Source organism: Cervus canadensis, chromosome X, assembly GCF_019320065.1.
Source record: "Cervus canadensis isolate Bull #8, Minnesota chromosome X, ASM1932006v1, whole genome shotgun sequence".
Taxonomy (NCBI): Eukaryota; Metazoa; Chordata; class Mammalia; order Artiodactyla; family Cervidae; genus Cervus; species Cervus canadensis.
In genome coordinates, this window is record NC_057419.1 from 139507471 (window position 1) to 139516292 (window position 8822).

Here is an 8822-nt window from a genome sequence, read left to right on the forward strand (position 1 = left end):
CAGTTGCGCTCATGTCACACTCTAGGAAAGTAATGCTCAAAATATTCCAAGTCAGGCTTCAACAGCTTGTGAACTGTGAACTTCCAGATGTTCAGTCTAGATTTAGAAAATGCAGACGAACCAGAGAGATCAAATTGCCAACATTGGTTGGATCATCAAAAAGGCAAGAGAGTTCCCAGAAAACATCTACTTCTGCTTTAATGACTACTAAAAGCCTTTGTTGTGGATCACAGCAAAATGTGGAAAATTCTTAAAGAGGTGGGAATAGCAGACCACGTTACCTGCCTCATGAGAAATCTGTGTGCAGGTGAAGAAGCACCAGTTAGGACCGGAAGTGGAAAAACGGACATGGAGCTGACTTGGAGCATCTTTTTCTCAGCATGCACCTCTCAAGATCATTCCTTCCCAATGCCGTGCTTGTCGCAGGGCCAGCACGCCCTCCCCGGGGCTACCACCTTCTGAGCGAGGTTCCCCTGCTCTTCCTAACTCTGTACTTTTCCGTTTGCAACTGTTTTCCTTTTCACCCAATTGCTATCTTCCTGTAGCAGGAAAAGGCCAAATAGATGCCCGGTCCCCCAAAAGGTCAAAGAGAATGTGACAGGCCTCTGACTCTGATACAGTGCCGTGAAGAAGGTGCACATGGATCCAGAGGGGCTCTGACAAAATGAAGCAGTGAACGCACAGCTGAAATGGTAAGCTGGCCTCCCTTCCTGTCGGCTCTACAGTTTACTACTACCAGCAGACAGAGAGCCCCACACGAAAGGCACCCTGGCCTGTCTGCCCGCCCTACGCCCACAGCTCTCCTCTCCCTTGTACAGGAAGCAGCATTCCTCTCCTAAATGCACCAAGAGGGGTTGATTCCACCAGGCCCCACTGACTTGCTGAATGGCAAGGCTCTCTTCCTGCTGCCCTCGCTAGCCTGTGGTAGGTCTGCCTACAGCTCAGGCATTCCCTAACTCTTTTACACAGTGTGGGCCACCGAACCCAGCTAATGGTTGGGCCGGGGGACATCCAAGACACTCACTTAGAATCCAGGGTCCCTGTGAGAGTCACGTGGTGCAGGTCTCCTTCAGGAACTCCATGAAGAAAGCAGAGGTTGTGCTCCCGTGAGGCTTTCAGGACTCTCCTTCAGGTGCAGACTGACACCTTTAACCCTTTGCCCTCCATGGCCAAGGAGGAAACTGCCAAGAAAGGAGGAAATTAATATCAAAACTTCTGGAGCAAGCAATGGGGCCTCTTTTGCAGGACTGCTATGCACGAACCCCTGGAGCCTGAAAACCAGCAGGCTCTGAACTGCCAACTGTCTCTCACTGCCCCAGGGCCCCTGCATACAAACGGCCCACCAACCATGCTTCATCGCTGTTCTCTCTCTCACAGACATACACCAGCACAGGGGCACACACATGCACCCCACACCATTGCTTTTCTTACCTTTCTGCATGGCCATTTACCAGGAAGTGCCCGGATGGAGGCCATACCAATGCCGTGCATCTCCTGGGATGCCTGGGCTTGCAAGCCGAGCGCTTAGCACGTCATTTGTCTCGCATGGTGCCAATGTGTGCCACCCTGGGAACGGGAGAGTGCTGGCTGACAGGCTGATGCTAGGCAGCACTAGCCCAGGACCTCCAGCTATCTCCTTCTCACACGTGTGGGAGAAGTAGGTCTCCAGTGAAGCAGGCTCTCTTTCCTTGCCTCCTCCTCCCAGTTTCTACCTTTTTCTCAAGGACCTTGGTCTCTTCACAATCCTGGGTCCTGCACCAGCCATACCTACCACTCCCATGGAAGCCAATGCCCCACAGATGGAGGGGTCCACAGGCGGCATTTTTAAAGCCCCACACCACTTGATCTACTCTGGGTGACTCCTCAAACCCTCTACCCCTGCTTAACAACACACACAGACAAAACAACACAGCAGAAATTGTGAGCTTGTTTCTGTCTCTTTATCTAATTGCAGATTTGTGGACCCACTGTCAGGAACTGTCCCTGGTCATCCTTCCATCGTTGTTCTCCTGGGCATGGGCACCACACAGATGCATGGACCAGTCTCCCCTAGGCTGTGGATGCCTTGGGCCTCGTCTACTGGTTTTTCCACGTCTCATGTTCTGTCACCCTCATCTCTGCGTCTGCAGTGGGCCAGAACCACGCACCACCCACAAACACAGGCGACATGAACACACACCTGTACACGCACACGTGTGAGGCACAGGGACAGAACCGTAACAGAGAACACATGTTTCAGTACCTGAGAACCAGTGGTTCACACGAAATACAGAGATTTCCATAGTTCTTATGGGAAATTCCCCATTCTGATCTTCAAATGTGAAATACAGAGAAGCCCAACTTTATGAAAGAGTATTAGCACCCAGATTTTTATATAAGAGATAGAGAATTCCATATCTCATGGTGGAAAATTGTCTTGGTATATGTGTGAGAAATACAAAGAATTCCATATTTCATGAAGAAACAGTGATGCCCATGGTGGTCATGGCGACCTCATTGAAAAAGACTTATGCCAGGACTGTTACAGTCAGTGCTCCTGAAGCCATGGCAGGCCACTGTCGACACAGGCCTCCACCAGAGACTCCTGAACACTCACTGGCCTCTCTCGTGGCCTCCCTGCTCCTTGCTTCTGGGTCCTGGTGCACACAAGGTTGTGTCTGTGCCTTCCAAGCGTCTGTTCCCCTTGTCCTGTGGAAGTTCCGTAACCAAACCCACTGGCCTCCAGAGTCAAATACGCTGGGAGTTCTCAGTCCCTCTGCTGGATCCACAGGGTGGGAAATCAGTTTTGGGTCCTAGAAATTTCATAACAGTGGGAGGACTTCTTTGGGATAATTGTTCTTTAGTTTACAGGCTGTCTGCTTCCAAAACCTACGGGAATCAGTAAAAGCAGTGCTAAGAGGGAAGTTGATAGCAATATAAGCCTACCTCAACAAACAAGAAAAACATCAAATAGACATCCTAACACTACACCTAAAGCAGCTCGAAAAATAAGTTAAAAAATCCAATGCCTAAGTTAGTAGAAGGAAAGAAATCATAAAAATCAGAGCCAGAATAAATGAAAAAGAAATGAATGCAGCAATAGTAAAGATTTACAAAACAAAAAGTTGGTTCTTTGAGAAGATAAACAAAATTGAAAATTAGCCAGACTTATCAAGAAAACAAAGGAGAAAAATCAAATCAAGCAAATTAGGGGGAAAAAAAAGAAAATTAGGATTGGAAAAGCCGAGGTTACCACAGACAACACAGACATACAAAGGATCATAATAGACTATTACAAGCAACTGTATGCTAATAAAATGGACAACCAGAGGATATGGACAGATTCTTAGAAATGTTCAACCTTCCACGACTGAACCGGGAAGAAATAGAAATAATGAACAGGACTATTACAAAAACTGAAATCAAAACTGTGATCAAAAACACCCAAAAAACCACAGCTCAGGGACAGATGGCTTCACAGGTAAATTCTATGAAACATTTAGAGGAAAGCTAATACCTATCCTTCTGAAACTCTTCCCAAAATATGCAGAGGAAGGAACACTTCCAAACTCTTTCTATGACAGCACAACCACCCTGATACCAAAGCCAGACAAAGATATCAGAAAAAACGAAAATAACAGGCCAATGGCACGGATGAACACAGATGCAAAAATCACCAACAAAATTCTAGCAAACAGAATGCAACATCACATTAGAAAGATCACAAGTATGATTAAGTCAGGTGTATCCCAGGGATGCAAGGATTCTTCAGTATATGCAAATTGATCAATGTGATACACTATATTAACAAACTGAAAGACAAAATCCAAGTGACAATCTCAATAGATGCAGAAAAAGCTTTTGACAAACTTCAGCATCCTTTTATGATAACAACTCTTCAAAAATGAGTATAGACATAACCTGACTCAACATAGTAAAGGTCATACATGATAAACCCACAGCAAACATTATTCTAAATAGTGAGAAGCTGAAAGCATTCCCTCTAAGATCAGGAAGAAGAGAACGGTGCCCACACTTGCCACTGTTATTCAACATACTTTTGGAAGTCCTAGCTACAGCAATCAGAGAAAAGAAAGAAATAAAAGGAATCCAGATCGGAAAGGAAGAGGTAAAACTCACACTATTTGCCAATGACATGATACTGTACATAGAAAACCCTAAAGATACCATCAGAAAATAACTAGAATTAATCAGTGAATTTAGTAGTTGCAGGATAAAAAATCAATACACAAAAATCACATGCATTCCTATATATTAACAATGAAAAATCAGAAGGAGAAATTAAGGAATCAATCCCATTTACCATTGCAACTAAAAAAATAAAATACCTAGGGATAAACCTACCAAAAGAGGCAATAAAACTGTATACAGAAAAGTATAAGACACTGATGAAAGATATCAAAGACGATATAAACAGACAGAAGGATATTCCATGCTCCTGGGTTGCAAGAATCAATATTGTGAAAATGACTGTACTACCAACTGCAATCCACAGATTCAATGCAATCCCTATCAAATTACCAATGGCATTTTTCATGGAGCTAGAATAAAAAATTTCACAGTTCATTTGGAAACACAAAAGACCCTGAATGGGTAAAGTAATCTTGAGAAAGAAGAATGGAACTGGAGGAATCAACTTACCTGATCTCAGACTATATTATAAAGCTACAGTCATCAAGATAGTATGTCACTGACACAAAAACAGAAGTATAGGCCAATGGAACAAGAGAGAAAGCCCAGAGAAAAACCCACACACATATGGGCACCTTATCTTTGACAAAGGAGGCAAGAATATGCAATGGGAACAAGACGGCATCTTCAATAAATCATGCTGGAAGAACTAGACAAGTAAGTGAAAAAGAATGAAATTAGAAAACTTCCTAAAACCATACACAAAGGTAAACTCAAAATGGACTAGAGACCTAAATGTAAGACCAGAAACTATAAAACTCAGAAGAAAACATAGGCAGAACACTGAAGGACATAAATCATAGCAACATCCTCTATGACAAACCTCCTAGAATAAAGGAAACAGAAACAAAAATAAGTAAGTGGGAGCTAGTTAAATTTAAAAGATTTGCATAGCAAAGGATACTATAAACAAGGTGAAAAGACCACCCATGGAATGGGAGAAAATAACAGCAAAGGCAACAACTGACAAAGTATTAATTTCCAAAACATACAAGCAGCTCAGACACGTCACTACCAGAGAAACAAACAACCCAGTCAAAAAGTGGGCAAAAGTCCTAAACAGATATTTCTCCAAAGAAGACATATGGATGGCTAATAAACACATGAAGAGATGCTTGACATCACTCATTATTAATGAGTGTTAGTCACTCAGTCGTGTCCGACTCCTTGCAACCCCATGGACTGTAGCCTGTCAGGTTCTTCTGTCCAAGGAATTTTCCAGGCAAGAATACTGGAATGGGTTGCCATTTCCTTCTCCAGGGGATCTTTCTGACCCAGGGACTGAACCCGGGTCCCCCACACTGCAGGCAGACTCTCCACCCACTAAGGTATCAGGGAAGCTCATTATTAGAGAAATGCAAAGCAACACTACAATGTGATATCACCTCACACCAGACAGAATGGGCACAATCAAAAAATCCAAACAACAAGTGCTGGAGAGGGTGTGGAGAAAAGGCAAGCCCCATGCACTGCTGGTTGGAATGTAAACTGATAGAGCCACTATGGAAGACAGTATGGCAATTCCTCAAAAAACTAGGAATAAAACCACCATATGACTCATCAACCCCACTATTAGGCATACATCCTTCAAAATCCAAACCTAAAAAGACACACGCACCCCAGTGTTCATTGCAGCACTATTGACAACAGCCAAGACATGGAAGTAAGCTAGATGTCCATTGACAGAAAAATGGAGAAAGAAGCTTTGGTGTATATATACAATGAAATACTACTCAGCCATAGAAAAGCAGGAATGCATTTGAGTCAGTGCTAAAAAGGTGGATGAACCCAGAGCCTATTATACAGAGTGAAGTAAGTTAGAACGAGACGAACAAATATATATAAACGTACATATGTGTAATCTATGGAAGGATGGTACTGATAAATCTGTTTGCAGAGCAACAATGGAGATGCAGACTTAGAGAACAGACTTATGCACTAAAGTGGGGGAGAAGAGGGAGAGGGTGAGATCAATGGAAAGAGAGTAGCATGGATGCATATACACTAACATATGTAAATAGAGAGCCAATGGGAATTTTCTGGATGGCTCAGAGAACTCAAATGGGGGCTCTGTAATAACCTAGAGGGGTGGGAATGAGCGGGAAGTGGGAGGGATTCAAGAGGGAGGGGACATATGGACACCTACACCTATGGTTAATTCAGGTTGATGTATGACAGAAATCAAACCAATACTGTAAATAAGAATCAATCAATGAAAAAATATTTTTTCAAAAGCTGAAAAATCCTTATTTGGAAATTATTTAGAATGTCACAGTTGAGAGAAAGAAAAAAAATTTAGTAAGTAGTCTATTGCCTTCCAGGTTCTGTCCTCTTCATTTTTAAAAAGTATGAGATAGGGGAGTTAATGTCTTCATGATACTGTCTCTGCTGTTCTGTTTATCATTATACAATGGTTATGCTACTTTCCATAATAATGAGGGTGCTCCACTAATGTTGGACACAGGAAACACATGTTGAGGCCTTCATTTGGACCAAGAACTCTTCTCTGTGATGTGTGCATGCTGACATGAAACCCCATGGTCTTTCATGCACTTAGGAGACACTGTGTTCAATCCATACACAGATTCATACACAGTAAAGTTTCCTGCAGATGGACATGTTGATCTGTCTTTTCATCCAGAGGACACTAGACACCGCACTGTATTCCAGATTGGGGGTCAGATACAACACGTCTCTGTTTCTCTCCGGCCTGGGCACCAATCTGATTCAGCTCTTGCCAGGAAGGTGACTTTCGGCAAATTCATTCACTCGTTGACCGCTATGTGTTTCTGCTTCCCCAGCTGCTGAAAAGGATGACAGCAGTCAAAATGCTTAACCTCATCGTGTTGCTATGAGTACTCAAAGATTTTATTATACGTGTACACATGGAGAGCTAACCACGGTTCAGAAGGGTGAGCTTATCTCCTTGCCTCTCTTCACTTCTGTTTCTGCTTGTACTCACATTCCCTTGTCCCTGTCCCCACCCTTTCCCCCTCCCAGCCAAACTCCACTCTCTCTCACCTGTGCCCCATCCTCAGACTCTACATCCAAAAACATGGCTGTAAATCTCATGATTTACCTCAGAAAATATCCATACCATCACCCTTGGATTAAAAAATCATGAATATTAGCGGAAGAAATCAGAAACACACTAAAACTGGCAGTGTGAAAACTACACAAGAAATAAAGCATTATTGGTGAAAGTTTGACTATGAACATTTTCATATCTTCATCAGATTCAGATTTTCAGAATTTGATACAGGAGAATTATACTTGATAGAAATAATGGCAAAAAATAAAAATAAAAAAACCATGTTATGAGGTTTCTTGGCCTTTAAATGTCCCTCTATAAGGTTTTTAAAACTTTATATATGCATGTTCTATTACTGTCCCATGCCCACTTATTTCCTATCATTATACAGATCATGTGAAGGGGTCATTAGACCTGTATCTTCACAGAGAATATGCACTAAACGTTTCCATACGAGCACACAATGAAACCTCAGTGTTGCATTTAGGCTTCACAATATCCCCAGAAGAAGAGGCGAATACTCATTATGCTGGAAAATAAAAATCCTTCCCCCGTTCCCCCAGGCCTAATACACTCTGTTCTTGAGGCCCTGAAGGGCTGAATTGACAGTGCTAGGTCCATGCGGTGAGTCAAAGGTGCTGCTGACACTGCGTCCATGGAACAGGGGAATGTGGAACAGCAATAATATTAACAACAGTAATGACAGCAGCTAGAATTGACTGGAACGTACCATATGGCAAATATTGTTCTGATGATTTCCCATGTCTTAACATGGTCAGTGTTCTATACTGCCCCATGAAGTAGTTAAATTTACTCCAAGCTAATGGGGCTAATGGAGGAATGAGGCACAGAGACGCTAAGTCACTTGCTCAGTGTCTCCCAGCAGTAAGGGAGCCACTGTTCTGGATGCGTTGTGGAACATTGTGTGCTTGTATTTATTCAGTCAAGGATAAGATCCAACGGCTATGGCAAAATATGTAGAATAACAGCTACCATATAACACAAATATATTTCACATTATGGAAAGGCACACTAAATAGAAATCTGATTTCTTCAGAAATCTTTCAGACCCAGCCGCCGCGCCCGGTGCATCCTCCGCCCGGCGCCCGCGCACCGGTGCCCGCCTGCCTCCTGTCGCCCGCCGCCCACTCGGCCCTGCGCTCCGCCGCCTGCAGTGCCTGGATCACTCGGGTCGCCGCCGCGCGTGGAGTCACAGTCCCAGAGCGGCCGCAGCCGCTGCCGGCAGCCCCCCAGTTCCCGCGGCGCGCCCGGCCATCTTCGTTTCACAGCACCGCCTTAGGGGCGGGGCTACGCAGGCCCCGCCCTGTCGGTGGACCCGGCTCTCCCTCCACCCCTTCGTCCTCGGCGGCTCCTCCCCCTCTTGCTGCAAACCCTTTGACCTCCCTTGGCTGCTCCGCCTCCAATCTCCCTTGGGGGCTCCTTGGCTCTCGGCCCCTCTGGCCCCCACCCCCTCACCCCAGCCCGCTGCTTCTACTCCTCCTCCCCCGCCGGCTGCTCCGACCCTCCCAACGCTCGCCCCCTGCTCCTCGGTCTTCCTCTCCTGCTCCGCGCGCTCCTCCCTCTTCTCTCCTCCACCACC

The 8822-nt window shown here is 44.7% G+C and overlaps 1 long non-coding RNA gene across 1 annotated transcript; it reads right to left on the reverse strand.

The window, feature by feature from the left end:
- Positions 1-401: 401 nt before the first annotated feature.
- Positions 402-8594, reverse strand: LOC122435107. The gene is made up of 3 exons (XR_006267587.1): positions 8337-8594; positions 1025-1181; positions 402-539 (listed from the first exon to the last, which is right to left on the reverse strand). It is a non-coding gene; the product is annotated as an uncharacterized LOC122435107 (long non-coding RNA).
- Positions 8595-8822: the final 228 nt, after the last annotated feature.